Genomic DNA, 17,289 nt, shown 5'->3' with positions numbered 1-17,289 from the left:
TAAGATTCTCTCTGTTTCAGGGAACATTGTTTCAGAATTTGTAACGGATCCGAATGCGAATCTGGATTCAAGATTTTTTTTATCGCGTTTATTGTTATTAGCAATATCAATAACGCCCATTGACAGAGATCAGCTTCCAACTGTTTGTAACAGAAAGCATAAGTCTCCAAGATAATTGGACAAATATGTTTATCATTTCGTTAAAATCACGGTGCAAAATATATTAGTAACGATTATGGTTATTTAGAAACTAGTCATATTTTGTATATTTCTGTGTGCTCGTATTATGTATACCGTAAATGGAAATTGTTTGCGAATTCCCAAGGAGAGAGTCTTTGCAACACTTCTTTCAAGGTAAACTGTATCAATTTTTGTGATTGGGGAGGATAATGGTTGATCTTTAGAAAGTCTTATAGTATGTTTATCGCTGTAAACTTAGTCTTGCGCACTTCAGCTTTCGAGTTCTTTCGGTATTCTGTTTTGTATCTGTTCATTATCTCTAGACAAGGGTGTATGGTTCACCAACATTATCCTCTCCCCAATCCACTCATGACCTTGTTGTTCATTCCACCTATACCTCTTTGGCACCTGTCTTAACTCCATGTGTTAGTCCATACATAAAAATAATATTCAAAATCCATATGACCATAACACATCCTCATATCAAAACCAGCTTTGTTACAGTAAACATGTCATTCTCAGTCTACAGGTTCTGACACATTTTGATTTCTTCATTTACAATATTATTACCCTTACAAGGAGGCTAAGTTTCTTGCATGTGGTTGTTTATTCGTATGATTGTTAGCGGCTTGTGCATAATTTTGAATTATTTTTTTTCACCTTACCAGTTTTAGCTATTGTGAATGGTAATAAGTTATAGGATATAGGGAGGGATGCAGATTTAATAACTGGGCCTGGGTGGCTTTTCCTTATGGGCTGTCGACCCTTGCAAGGAGCTTTGTGATCCTTGTATGCTGGTTTTACTGTCAGGCAGTTTTCCCTTCTAAACCACCTCCTCAGTACCCTCCGTAGGGGGTTAGTGCCATCAGTGCACCTTCTTGGGTGCACCGTAGGCAATACTAAAGATTCTTTGCAGCATCCCTTCGGCCCCTAGCTGCAACCCCTTTCACTCCTTGTACTGTACATCCATTCGTATTATCTTTCTTCCATCATGTTATCCACCCTCTGGTAACAATTTGTTTATAGTGCAACTGAGAGCTTTTCCTCCAGTTTCACCTTTCAAACCTACTTACTCTCAGTTTCCTTTTAAGCTTTGAATGACCTCATAAGTCCCAGTGCTTGGCCTTTGACCTAAACTTTAAGTTCCATTCCATTCCTCCACACTGCAGCCTTATGAATTATAATAAGTTTTTTCCTAGGCTCAGATATACCTCTTACTGCTTTTCTCTTCATTTTAAACCTATCATGCAACTGTTGACCGAAAACGATGCGATTCACACCTTCATTTCCATTACTATAAGCTGTTATTACTCTTCTTCCGTCAGGTATATATGTTGGTACCTGTCCTACTTTCTCTATCAAAATCAAACAACGCACCTTCCCTGGCATACCGAGTAATGCTACACCTCCATAGTTATTATAGCCACCTATAATAACACGCAGGAATAATGATGCCGGGCAGCCAATCCATTGGAATCTATTTTTGTATTAAACCCTTGAATAACGAACACTGTAAGTATGAAGCTTTCCCGGGAGGAGGGGGGGGGGGGGGGTTGGGATGTGTGTTGGAACAGATGCACACTCGCTAGGGTACTAGGTAGGACTGAGTTAACTTACAACTCTGGGAGAAAGATTTACTTTATCGTAACCATTACAGTAAAGAAGTTCCACTAATGGCTCTTTAATGGGATTTTAGTAGGAACTCTAGCTAAGAGAGATCAGGTGGTAATACGGAACACCTTCAGATGTCGGGTTCTCGATGCAAGTCATCAGATTTCGAGGAGAGAGAGAGAGGATATCAGTGATAATCTGGTGTCCTATTTAACCATGTGCATTTACAAAAAGTGGTTTTTTATTCACTCTAAGTTGTGTTTATTTTACCTTTGGAGCAGTAAGTAGATGATCAGGAGAATTAATAACAATAAAAGAATTAAAAGTAAAATAATTAGAGTAACTTAATGGTCAAGTGTTTAAAACATACTGAATCACTACACTTCACGGCCGATGCATATACACGAGAATCAAATGTATCATTCAAAATTTCACTTATCTTACGATTCATTTGTCAAATAATTCTGTTAACTCTTCTTACAAAACAGAGTAGGTATTATCACCACTCCACCTGGAAGGCTCGTTCATAAGGAGAAAGCTTCTTCGAAATATTTTTTGAGAGAAATAATCGGTTCCAGAGTAAATATGGGTTTAATGAATTCGAAGTTCCCCAACAATTCAAGCGGCAGGTGTCTTGCTGCTGGATGGAGACCCCCCAGGGTGAAAGCTCTTGCTAAAACTGATTTTAGGGTAGAATGTGCAGTATTTTTAATGAGACACACAACCTGGTGCCCTTTTATAGCCCATGGCCGAAGAAAACAAGTAAGAGGAGTAAATAAAGGGTTTAATTGAACACATTGTCTAATGTCCTTTCATTGCCCAGGCCTGAAGAAAACAAGTTAAAGGAATAAGTAAGAAGGGAGCGGTTGGCCTCGCCTCTTTAAATTAGAAAGGTTATTAACGCCAGGAAAGAGAGAAGGAGAGGAAGAATATTTATGGTAAAATAAAGTGTGTGAAAGTTGTAAATTGGAAAATAATTCTCTTGAGTGGAACTCTGTTTTAACTTTCCTTTAATCGCTTTTGGAAAGTTTGCAGAAATGATTAGCCAGAGTTGAAGTGTTTGACATTACACTGAACAAGTCATAACTCTCAGGCCTTTCAAAGCGAGCAGGGTTAATAGTAAAGTCTTAAAGACGATCGGCTCTGAACCGGATCAGATGCAACGCAGGTGTGCTATATTAAATCCTAGTTTACATCTCGGTCTGATGTGGAAAGTTAAAGTTCGCTCTCGCCTTTTAGTTTTTCACCGGTGATGAGAATTATTGAAGTAAAAGAAAAGCCAGGTACGAAGAGGTAGAGAAGAACAGAATGGTAAAAAAAAATTGTGGTTCTGTCACTTATGTCCGCTCATAGCATTTGCCAAATAATCATGTTGAGTTTCCGTGGCCCAGTTTTATGGCATTGATTGAAATAGTAATCATGTGTTGCGTAGGGAACTTTTCATTTTCTGGTTTTTCGTACTTTAAGAAATAATTATTCATCGTGTAAACACATTTCATTATGTTGATTTTCATTTTATTTGGGTCTATGTATTTGTATATGTGTATATATGTGTGTGAAGTAGAACGTGAATAACATACATTGTGAATGAAACGCAAATTCATTTAAATGGTAGAAGTCCGCTTCTATCTTATTCGTATAGTTAGGGTCCTGCGCAGGTCGTTAGCCTAAGCAGATTCATTGGAAGTTATGGGTAGCTTAAGACTAAATTTAAGAATTTACTGTAGATTTCCTTGTTTAATGTCTCTTATTTTTATGAAATGTACTTTAAGCATAACATTATATAGATTTTGTACAGTTCACGATATTAATGATCTAAAGGTGTAGTCTCTACCATTCAGGCCTTTGGTTACGTAGTATAGCTAAATCGAATATTTTTTTCAGTAGTGTTCATGCAAGGACATCAAATATTAAGTCCGCGGGTTACTTGTATTCACATGTCTTATAATGTCAACCTTATTCGCGTTAGGGGTTTTATTGTCAGCTGCTAAACAGGGCACACCGTATTATCCAAATGTAATTAGTAATAAGAATTGCATACGGAGATATATGTGCACACATGGGGATGAAATCTTAAATAAAGATTTCTGCGAAATGGTCAGTATTGTATAAATAATGTTTTTTGTTCTGTTATAAAACAGTTTTGAGACGGAGTGTCGAAGAAGTGTTATTCCGGTTAAAAGGGAGCTTCTTTGGGCTCTCTCTCTCTCTCTCTCTCTCTCTCTCTCTCTCTCTCTCTCTCTCTGGACAGCCCCTCAAGTGCGATTACGCCATCACTGCTAACAGTATTTCGTTTTATCAGTTTTAATGTCGGAGCATTCATTCTTGTATGTTTTTTTTATAAAGTTAATTATTACAACCGGACCTCCTGTGATGCATATTTCCAGTGAAAAGATCTTTATTACGGCATCGTCAACTCTCCATCTTTTAATAAACAATAAATGCCTAGCAATATGCACCAGAAGATAAACCCCATTCATATGGAAGAAGCCAGTAATTCATTTCCAGAATACATGAACGATATTCCGTCATTATCTCTCCTGCTTTCACTAACACAATGTTTACATTCTGGTCGACCATATTTATCGTTGCTGTTCTATTCACGAAACCATAAATAATGAAATGCTTTCTCTTGTTAATGGGAACAACCACTTACTTAATTTGAAACGACAACAATGGCTAGGAAATTAATACCATGCTCTCTATAGTGTATCATATCAGTTTCTTTATAAGTACAAACACTCCCGTATGTCATTCCTTCCATAAGAAAAGCCTCTGCCTCCGAAAGTTACTGTCCTCAAGCCTGTTATTAGATCGAGGGAAAATGGGGGTTTTGTTCTTCCTTTGTGGCATTTTGTTCCATACCCACGGCTGGTTTGGCGGGTTATGTGTCTGGGAACGCTTATTTTTATGCGAAGCATTGTCTCCATTTCTTCCGGCAGCCGAAAGCCGTTATTTGTGTTAGATTTATGCGAGGAAATTTTCGGTTTTGCCAAGTTCGATGTATCGACCTTTTGTTTTGGGGCGAAATTCGTTGATATTGTTATGTTTCTGTTTTTGCTGTTATGCAAATCGTGTTTTCTATCAAAAGGTTACTATTTCTTATCAGGGTCGTTGCTTACCATCCGTTTAATGTTAGTTTGTGGCAGATTTTTATTGCATTGATAATAAATAGCATCAGCCGTCCATCATATGGTGGCTGAGTGGGGATATTGGATTAAAGTTGCAGATACTAGTAAAGGAGTTAGTGAGTGTTTATTTGTGAGGGAGAGTTGAGAATAAATGCGAACAAGAGGACTTTTGAGGGGTAAATAAACTTGGGAATTGAAAAAAAAAATGAATGATAATACGGATGGTAGATTAATGAAATTATGAAGTTGTTTTAGAGCCAAAATTTTAGTGAAAATAAACTGAGGATATTAAGCAAAGAAAAAAACGTTTGAAGCTGTGGAGCTGAATTGTTTGTATACGTTGTATATGATCATTAGCAGGATTGAATCGGTAAGAAATTTGCGTATTTGTAGACACGAAAAATGGCAGCAACTTCATTATCTTTTTATATTTCTATATAAACTTATTTTAAGTTTTAGAGTCGTAACTTTTACGCGTCTAACACGCACTTGCTCCTTAGGTATTAATTAATTTTGTTTCAGTGGTCCAAGTATTTAACTTGAATTTTGATGTACTGAGTTCAATTGCAAGTTAATTTTTATAAGCTTTGAGCTCCTAAATTAAAAACGTTTAGGAATGACCCGTAATTCCCCAAACTGATTGATTCAGTAAATACTCAGCATAGCATCGTATTAGAGTTTGCAAACCAAATAATTTTAAAACAGACTCATCAGTAGGAATTTGAAGATGGGTTCCCCTCCTCCCTCATTACTAAGTGTTGTTGGTAAGGATTCTGAAAACTCTTCATCTAAGTAATGGGACGTGTTTTGAAAATTCGTTCAAAGATGAGGAATGATAAAGTTAAGAGGGTTTTATTATTGGAATTGAAGAGTTTTTTTTTTATATTATTTTTCATTGTTAAGAGTTGCTCACTGTTATTGTTTTTTCAGGGTTACGACTTAAAGAATGCACTTATATGAAAATGCATGTTTTATATAGCAGATGGACCAGAGGAGCATTATGTCAAACATTTAAATACATAGATAGTAAAACTAGCGAGATAAAATGTCTTTTTGGCCAGATATTTTTTGGTCGAGAGAAATATCCAATCGGAAAATAATTTCTGGCATCTTTTCTACTATCCTTCCGCCCTACACAGCAATTTAATCACGCCAGACTGCTACCTTTTTTGCTCACTAAAGTTGTTGATTGAATTACAGTTTTTGAATATTTTATTGATTTAATTTTTATGGAGATGTTTTTGGTAGATCTTATTCAGAGACATAATAACTTTTCAGTCATTATTTGGATTCTTCAGATAAGAGTGTAAGACCTTTTGAAACCTGTTTAAATTTTTTAAAGGTTTTACTCTTAGTGCAGGATTTACTCTGAATATATGTATATGTATATCATATATATATATATATATATATATATATATATATATATATATATATATATATATATATATGTGTGTGTGTGTGTGTGTGTAAGTATATATATATATATATATATATATATATATATATATATATATATATATATATATATATATATCTGTGACTGGTAAAAATATTCTGTTATAACAGAGTTCCACCTAATAAAAGGAGCCCCAAAAAACACCAAAAATATAGAGAGAGAAATACTATATTTCAGAGACTGCTGTCCCTCTTCATTCATCTACCTGAAGAGGGAGACGGCAGTCTCTGAAATATAGAATATTTCTCTCTCTATATTTGGTGTTTTTATGGGCTCTTTATATATGATATATATATATATATAATATATATATATATATATATATATATATATATATATATATATATATATATATGTATACATATATATATATAGGGCAAATATATATAGATCTATATATATATACATATATATATATATATATAGATATATAGATATATATATATATATGATTATAATCACTTTAGCACGTGATTCATTTATCACACATATCCACAGGTGAAAAATAAGAGACAGGGTGTAGGTCCTGATCGGTTTCGGCTTTATTTTCAAGCCATTGACAAAGGACTGATACATAGTATTGGAATTCACGAGTATATATACTACAAAGACAGTACTGACGAACATACACACAACAGTTTGAGACTGCAGATCCACTCACAGGCAGGTGTCAAGGTAGGAGTGGCTTTCAAAAATCATTAGGCTAAAATTTACAATAAATTCTCAAGGGATACTACCGCTTGGGAGGGTACAAGTCCACACCTGACAGGTGTCAGGAAGGCGGGTTGAACATCTCATTACCACTACTGCCCCCTATTTTTCATATATCTCTACAGCCAACCTTAAAATTTAAACAGTTTACAAATTTCTTTTGATATTAAAGGATCAAGTTTATACATTCCTTGACTGATGTTCATATTATTGTTGTAATTTTCTTTTATGAAACTAGATTCAATGATATTCCTTTCCAATGCATTATTAGAACACACCAGTTTTTTTGCCCCTTCCCAGTTAATAGCATGATTGTTCTCACTAACATGTACAAATATACCACTATTTCCCTGTGCATATCTCACACATTGTTTATGTTGTTCTATTCTTTTTTCCAGTGCTTTCCCCGTTTGACCAATGTAAAAGTTGTCACAAGACTTACACGGGATTTTATATACACACCCTTTAGCATTGTCGGGGGAGTTCTTAATAAGTACCTGTTTCATTGTTTTATTGTTTTTAAAAACTACATTAACACCAAAATTCTTCAGGAGATGTGGGATATCTTTCATATTACTATTATAAGGTAGTACAAGCAAATTTTTTTTGTTGTAAGGTTCTTTTTGATTTTGATACATGGTCTTTTTTGCCGCTTTTAATGCATTGTTTAGTACATTATCTGGATATTTCAGTTTCTTGCCTATATTCTGAATCTTATCTATTTCCTCATCTATATATTCTGGGCTACATACCCGTAGTGCTCTTAAAAACATAGAAGCAAACACTGATCCTTTTACCCTTATTGTTTTTGTCCAGAATAAAATGAAATGGACAGAGGAAGAAATATTAGTAGGTTTTGCTGTAAACACTATACTTAAACCCACTACTATTTCTCCGTATGAGGACATCCAAAAAGGGTAGGCATTCATCTTTTTCTATTTCCATAGTAAATTTAATTGATGGTACTAATTGATTTAATCTGGCAAAAAAGTTATTTACGTCTTCATTCCCTGGCCATACACAAATTATGTCGTCAATATATCTAAACCAAGGTACATTGCGTGGAATTATATTATTTAAAATTTTCTTATCAAAAAATTCCATATATAAATTACTTAGCACTGGGGACAGAGGGTTTCCCATTGCCATACCAAAATTTTGTGAGTAGAATTTTCCGTTGAATTCAAATTTACAGTCTTTAACACATAATTTTATTAGTTCAATTAAGGTGCTTTTAGAAAATGGAATATCCAGTTGTTAGAAAACAAACAACTGGATATTCCATTTTCTAACAGTACATCCATCAGCTCGTTCTTCCATGTCTTCCGCACCACTACACAAATATACATAAGAATCTTTTGTGAAAACCTTGTATGTCTAACAAACAAGACATTTACAATTACATTGCTGCAAAAACCTCAATTAGCATTAATTCCAGGGATCCTGCACCTACAACCAATATCATCTCTTTCTCTGTCATCTAATCTTATACTTAGAATCACCTAACACGACGACATTTTCATAATCCTGAACCTGATATATTCCGACTCCATAAATAGTATTATCTCTTAACGTCATTCTTTCCATTCCTGCAACCTATATTTGCAACTTTTCCTCCTTCAGTCAGCTAATTGCTGCAATTTTACTCCTTCAACTTTCATTGAATCCTTTCTTGACCCTGTAAAAGGTGCCTCATGTTTACTTTTACACATTTCTGCCACCGCTTGCAGGTTCAGGCTCTCCTTCCCATTTCTGTATACATTCCCCTTTCGCCGTAATCTTGTGAAGCGTCAAAACATTCAGCTTTTTCTTTTTCATGAAAGTGAAGTGTGTTTATTGAATGCAATTAAAATTTTTTAAAATTCTGTAAAAGTTGCTGAGACTAACTTTGTGTGTAGCATATGCAGTACAAGAACATAGGAACATAGAGATGCGTGAAAGTAGCAAGTAGGGAGATTCAGGTTTTTTAATCTGATTCGGTCAAGTGGAGAGAAAAGAGGGTGACAGGTTGATGAAAGAGTGTATGATTCGGAACTGCTATGAGGAAGGCAGAGGGGGAAGACTTCAAGTGCGGTGGACAGACGAGCTGGGAAAGGTGTTAGAAAGGAAGAACTTCAACATCTATGAAGTTAGAGAGTGGAAGTGAGATAGATGTGTAGGAAGGAGTCAACGTTGATGGGAGGTCGATGAACCTTCTCTTAAGTGCTCTTAAGTGCAGGAAATGACAATTGTCATGAAAGTTTGATGCACGGAAAAATCGTCGTCGGTGTAGTTGGGGAAAGGGCTTAACTTTCATATGCGTACTTCTTCACAAACGTGTTTAACATATATATATATATATATATATATATATAAAGTATATATATATAATATATATATATATATATATATATATATATATATACATATATATCAATATATAATATATAATATATATATATATATATATACTATATACATCGTATATATATATATCTATATATTATCATATAAATACATCTATATATATATATATATATATATCTATATATATATTGTTTGTGTGTGCACGCGCAAGTGTGTAAAAGTCTTTTTTATTAGTTTGTCAATGTATATTTTCTACTAAAAATGGCAGAGAAAATAAAGTTTCATATGAAAATTTAAGTCGCAACTTGCAGCCTCACTGTGTCAGAGCTCAGGTAAAAAAGCAATAAAAACAGCCCCTTTAATAATACTCGAAAGATATGAAACAAATTCTTCCTACAAAGGGTTTGTAACTCATAACGTCCAGATTGTTATGCAAAAACATGTTATGTAACTACAGCAATGGTGGCCATTCGACAAAGCATAAAAGAGCGTAAAAACTGGAAAGCAATGAGGCAGCCTTTCGATATAATATCCTCAGAAATGGAAGGTTTGTCCTTTATTGCAGTTCTTTTTCATTTCAGACAAAAATAATTCAGAAAAAAAACAATCCTTATAACAAACCTCGTACAAAAATAGTTTTTTTTTTCTTTTTATTGAAATTCAGTATTTTGTCGACATTGTTAAATGTTATTTTTGTGTTGTCATTATCACTTTTACCAGCAAACTCTTCGTTCCCCGAGTGCTGTTTATGGATGGATGCGTCAGTGGCTGATGTCCTGTGTGTATTATTATTATTATTATTATTATTATTATTATTATTATTATTATTATTATTATTATTATTATTATTATTATTATTATTAGTTGATAATATGGAGGTTCCGTCAGTCATCTCATGCGGTCCACTGTAGGCATTACTAAAGGAAGTCTGCGGTCCCACTGCCTCTAGCTGCATCCATTTTTAAGCCTTTTACTTTACCTCACTTCCCGCTCCCATACTGCTGTCCAACCTCTTTAATTGTTTCTTCATATTACAACTTTGGGGTGCTTTCCTTGTTTCGCCGTTGTGTTCCTGTACTTAATCTCATATTTTCTAGGTTTCTCCATCTTGCTGTCCCACCATTCCATTTCCCTCTCGCCACTGTCTGGAATTCTGAGTGGACCACTACTTAGGGTTATAGACTAACTTTCATTATTCCTTTATATCTTGTAGAGGAAAGGCTCGTACTGAAGGCAGGTAAACGCCAAGAAAAAAGGCTGGTAAGCAAAAGGATTTTATCTGAGAATAAGAAATGTACACAAGAAATGTCCTCTTAATTTTATGGCGAAGGTGCGAGTACTTAAGACCGTATAGGGATATGTGGAAATAACCATAGAGGATGTAAGGAGTTTTTGACTTGGAAGGTCATGCAAAGATAAGGTAAAAGGAAATGTGCGAAGTGTGATGTTATTAGAATTTGTGCGAGAACTTTGAGAACAATTCACACCCTTTTTTTTACTCAAACACAATTGAGAAATGAAGGTATGATATATTATCATTTAATATTTATTTCGGAGTACGCATCTTTTATAATGTGATGGTCTTCAAGTTTACTTACCTATCTCCGTTTCACTCTCAGCGCTTAGGCAAAACCATTTCTACAATTCCGCACAGGCGTGCTCTGTTAAACTGATACCAACAGTCGGCCATCCGACATTTAAATGTTAAGAGCCCAATACATGAAAACACGGCGTCATCTGTTTTCACCAGCTTGCCTTGGAAATAACAATATGCAGGGGCCATTGGTAAAGCATTAGTGAACAATAGATCAATAGAAAATTCATTATAAAATAGCACGCGAATAATACTTTGAAATGAGAAATCGCGGAACAATGTGCGGTCAGATACTCTTTGTGAGTATTACGGAAAAGGAAATAGATCAAATGAACGCAGTCACATAGTAGCCAGTTGATTAAGTAAACAACAGCCCTCTGGTGTTATAGATTTATCCAGAATGTTTCATTGCTCTTAATCATGGGAACAGCACAGGTGCAAGGACAAACTTATTGTTTTCATGTCTATATATAAATTTCTTTAATAGCCGTCAAAATACTTCACGCTTTAATGCCGCAAACTAAAGTGGCATTTTTTTTTATTAGTTATCGAGGTCAGCAGGCAAATATAGCAACGTTAGAAACTACATTTTAAGGTCTCATGCTTTTGGTCAGAACACAGATCCTGAACATTTGTAACTATAGTAGATTCACATCAGCCGTGCATTAGATGTCTAGGCCCGTCCCTTACGACGCGCCTGATTGGCTTTTGATAAGCCAGTGACAGGGCTGGAAACTCTCAGTCTCTCTCGGGAGTTCACATAGGCAAGATGTATGTTTCCCCTCTCACGAGGGATACTTTTGAAAGACAAAACCCTCAGGACAGGTGGAACATACATCCTGCCTATGTTAACTCTCGAGAGAAAGACTGAGAGTTTCCAGCCCTGTCATTGGCTTATCAACAGCCAATCAGGAGCGTCATAAGGGACGGGTCTAGACATCTAATGCACTGCTGATGTGAATCTACTACAGCAGTTATTTAAAATTGGGGAAATGTTACTAAATGCTGAAAAAGAAACATTAAGTTTTTAAGATATATTTTTGACAGACTAACTTTCTCCAAACGGAAAAATGCATTGCACACTTATGGTCTGACGTAGCAGTTGTAAGTGAACAGTGTCCGTACCAATAATTCGTAGATTATTTTAGATGGTATTAGAAGGGATCTCAGTTTTTCATTTTCCCTACATCATATTTTAGTGTTCGCTGTTGTATTAATTTCTGTGGTGTCATTCTGACGAGGAAACACTTAAGATTGGGGTATGCAGTGAGTGGTAGTATATATATATATATATATATATATATCATATATATATATTATATATATATATATAATATATATATATATATATATATGACCTGGTAAAATGTTCTGTAACAACAGAATTCCATCTAATAAAAGGAGCCCATAAAAAACACCAAAAATATAGAGAGAAAAGCACTATATTTCAGAGGGAGACAGCAGTCTCTGAAATACAGTACTTTTCTCTCTATATTTTGGTGTTTTTATGGGCTCCTTTTATTAGAGATATATATATATATATATATATATATATATATATATATAATGTGTGTGTGTGTGTGTGTGTATGTGTGTGTGTTTGTGTGTGTATCCTATCGTAACTTTAATTCGCCGTGTACTCATTCTTTTCCTTCCCCAGCGAACGTTTTTGTATACGCTTTTCCATGTGCATTCTTTATTGGGTTTATTCTTGATATTTTCCTCGGATTTTGTTTCGTTCTCAACTATTAATAGTATACAGAACTGTTTTTCTTATCTCTCTCATTTTAATCTCTACCCTTATTTTTCCATCTGCTATAATATGTTTCCTCTTGTCGGTATCGAAATGTGGAATATGAATAAAATAAGTTTATATAAAGGCATATTTATGCAATGCAGTTCCTCGCACGACTTTGATTTCTGTTATTATAATTTTCACTTAGGGGCATCATTTATTCAAACTCACAATCCTGTTGTTGCTGTATTTGAGGTTCTGTGAAAGGTCTACGTTAACTTAATTTAATTCTTGCTCGTGCACTTTTTTGTGACGTAGATTTTCTTCTTCAGATTTTTATTTCAGTGACCGAACAAAATGATGTCTCAGTTCGTCTCATTTCCCCCGATGTCACTAGAAAGAGAAAGACTGGTATCTAGTTTGTGTCCTTTATGATAAATTTCAGGTGTAAACTTTCGTGTACTTATCTCTTACGTTTATTCATAATTCCCTGGTCCAAATGACCTCTGAAACTCTTTAAATATCCAATAAGGAAATGACCTATAAAGAACTACTTCGTACATAGAATCCCCACCTCGTGTGGAGAGAGATTAGCCATGGTTGGGTTTTAGGATGGGGGTCTGAGGGGCGAGGATGAGGAGGAGGAGAGGGAAGGGGGAGGGGTGGAGGAGTAGAGGTTTGGGGGAGGAGGGAGAGGTAGGAGAGGGTGGCGATGGGGGAGGGGGAGGAGAAATGCGTTCATTGCCTATAGCACACAACCACGACATTGCGTTTATTTTTTACAATATATTTTTTATTAAAAATGTTCTGGAATTTTTTAATTATTTGTAGCTAATATCTTTTCCAGCGCCATTAACTGCAGTTGTAACGCCATTTTGTATACTTGCAGCCAATCCCTTTTGTACATTTCTGCCTGGGTTAATTCGCTCTCTCCAGCTTTTCATCGGGAAATATGTCGTTCATTATTCGAATTTAAACCATTTTGGTCAAATTTAAACTATATTGTGCATTATTCAATGACATATTCGAGACCAATATTAGTTATTACTTTTGCTAGTGATTCTTACTAGATTATTTGGATTCACTGTCTAAAATTTCTTTATTTTATTCTTACAGATAAGGTTCTCTCAACCAAGATGCATTTTTCAGCTATTTTGTTTACCTTTTTAGCGATTGGATATCCGGCAGCTGGAAACGAACCCACGATACCATAATCACTTTTTTTGCTACCGGACATCATAACTTCTTCGTATTTCTTTGAAATTGGATCTTAAGGCTTCGTAGTGACAAGCGTATACAAAAAAACGCGAAGAATTCGAGAAGTTAATAGGGCATTGTGGCTATTACGTTACATATAGATATATATATATATATATATATATATATATATATATAATTATATATATATATATATATAGATATATATATAGAATATATACAGAGAGAGAGAAGAAAGGAGAGAGCGAGAGAGAGAGAGAGAGAGAGAGAGAGAGAGGAGAGAGAGAGAGTCCATGCAGCTCCCTGTGGAGGGAGCAGGGAGGAACGAGAAAGAGACTGCAGTCAGCCATCACCATTGGAACCCAAATGTGTTGGAGTTTTGTAATGCAGCAAATTCCAGGATTCCCGCTGGAATGGTTCTTCTCAGCACTTGACATTCGGGACTGGGGAAGGGAAGGAGTAGGAGCAAGGGGGTGGAGAGGGGGGTGCCAGTAGGCATTCTGAGCTGTAGGAGGAAATTCCAGGAGTCGCATTTCTTTATTACTCCCCAGGACGTATTTATTAATACTTCCAGGACACGCATTTCTTAGTGATTCCAGGTACGAGAAATGTCCAATATATTTTACGAACTAGGAAAATGGTGATGAAATGTAATAGCGTTAATAATAGAAATGTATAGATAAAGATAGCCAAGGTTCTTTCAGATATTGGGAACTCTCAATGAGGCGATACATTTTTATTGGAAAACACACAAACACAAATAAATAAGAAAAAAAAAAAACTGCAATTTTATGTCTCATATCCAATAGGACCGTCAAGAGCGTGTATGAGTCCATCGCCAACTGGGAATGGGAGGACCGCCTATTCCGGGAATATGGGTCTGAAGAATCAGGCTGCCTCCCCATAAAGCCTGGGTTTATGGGGCGGCGGATAATTCCGTGCTAAGGGAAATGTCTTTTTCGTTCTGTATATGCTGTTAATTCCTTGAGACTTTCTGATATTCGAAGTGACGAGAATGAAGAGGGAAGTAGAAATAACGGATTGTATCATCATTTGTTGTCTTTTTCTGTGTTAGCAATTTCACATAAAGTGCGAAATTCTACGAAAGTTATGAGTAAGTGATTAGATTTTGGGTGAGACAGAAATGTGACTCAGAGAGGAGGCAGCTTCTTAGGCCATGGGTTGTTTCAGCCTTTGTTTGAAATGTGTCTATTCAAAGGGGCTTGACACTGACGGTGGTATGCTGTTGTATTTTATTTGTTTTATCTTATTTATTTATTTATTTGTTTTTGTTCATTGGTATATTTTCCACTCGTTTCATTGTACCATAAGAATCAGATAGTTTCAGTAAACAGAAAAAAAAAAAAAGCTTTAAGTTTTGAAGACGAAATATGAATGCATATTGAGGTCCGCAGAGTAATTGAATCCATTAAATTTAAGAAGAGAAAGTGTGCGATAGAGAGGTTTATTAACCTGCATAGGGCAAAGAGTGTTTCTGATAATATTGCTAGTGTAAATAACAGACTTCTTTTACGAGTTCTGTCGGAATGTGTTGTAAGAATATTTCAAATTTTCGTTTTCTTGTTGTCTGAAATAGCAAATCATTTTCAGATTCTATGAGTTTCTCAGGTCTCAGTAAAACAGCAAAACGAGAAAGCTCTGTGAAGCGGGAAAGCTTCCTTGAAACAGGTCAGCTGCCAAATGTCAGGGATGTTACATAGCATCATTAAGCAATAGGTGAGGCTGCAAAACTTCTTGGAAGCTGCTGTAGGTGAAGCAGTAAAATATCTTTTTAGAGGCAAGTGAATTGGGTGAAATGAAAGTCACTGTGAAATCGTCAGAAAAAGCGACAGTTTCCTTTTTAAGCGGCAGGCGAAGCTGCAAAGCTCCTTTGAAAGTACAGGGGAAGCTGCAAAGCTCTTTTGAATCGGCAGGTGATAGAAAAATACACCTTTGAAGTGACGGACATTTAAAATGGCAAGTAAAACGTACAAGCTTCCCAGTGAAAGGCGAAGCAGCAAAGCTTCTTGGCTTCTTGTGGACGGTGAGTGACTCGGCCAAGCTTCTTTGAAGCGAAACCGCTCCGTTGATAAGGCAGATGAAATAGCAAAGCTCTTTGAACTGGAAACCACAATGCAGGCGAGATGAGAATGACATTCGTAAAGGGAGCCTACGCAAGTCTTGAGACTAAAACCTCTGCCGTATTAAAGATCCTAACCTGACCTTTGGATTGTTTCCGAAATTACTTTATTTTAGGGGAAGACGCAGCCCACCTTGTGTTTCCCTGGAACAAAATGTAAATAAAGAAAGTAATCCCAATTGAATAATACACCAGTCACTGAGGTAGCACGGGAACACTTCAGAAAATGACATGGGGCGCCACAGGGAACGACAGGGCTAAAATGTTTCGGGAGATGAGAGGTGGAGGCGTGGAGAAGGAGGGTCAAGAATAATCGTATATGTCCTCTCCTTTTAGTCTGCTGGAAGTGTCTTAGACCTAATAAATTATACACAATTCTTTATATACAACAGCTGCTATAAAGGAGTCCTCTTTTACATATATATAATATATATATATATATATATATATATAATATATATATATATATATATATATATATATATATATATATATCCTACTCCTGGTTATGTTCACTTCGACTTACAATCGAGAAAACAGCGTTCGAACTCCGAACGGGACACGGAAAGTAACTGTTCAGCAAAGACTTTCTTGCAAATCCAGTATGTCTCTTGCCTGAACAGCGGAAAATATACCTGGTTGTTAGTCAGCTGTTGTGAGTTCCATTTGCCTTTGAAAACGAAAAGAATAAAGAGAAAAGGAATGGTGTTCGCGATGTATGCTCCATCAAAGTGGATATCGTTGTTATATAATAGTAAATAAGAAGGCGTTATCGAAGGCAGCCCAAGTTCCACAGGAGAGAAAAACATTTATCAGATGTTCATAAGACATTTCTGCCTGTCAGTTTTCATTTAGACAAATTCGGTGGGAATTTTTTTGGTAAAAACTGTCGTTTTGTTGATTGTGACTTTTTTCGATTGATGAGCGTAATTTTTCTTCTCTTGTTTGGGTTTCCAGTGTTTCACCCACCGTCCGGAATTGCTCACTTTATATATATATATTTTATATATTATTATAATAATATATATATATAATATATATTATATATATAATATATACATATATATATTACTATATATAATATACATATATATATGTATATATATTATATATATATAAACGTATATTACGTAAATATGTATATATATTATATATATATATGTG

The sequence above is a fragment of the Macrobrachium nipponense genome, chromosome 4, assembly GCF_015104395.2.
Source record: "Macrobrachium nipponense isolate FS-2020 chromosome 4, ASM1510439v2, whole genome shotgun sequence".
NCBI classification, from domain to species: Eukaryota; Metazoa; Arthropoda; class Malacostraca; order Decapoda; family Palaemonidae; genus Macrobrachium; species Macrobrachium nipponense.
The sequence above is the reverse complement of the archived record's forward strand: the minus strand, read 5'-3'. Positions refer to the sequence as shown.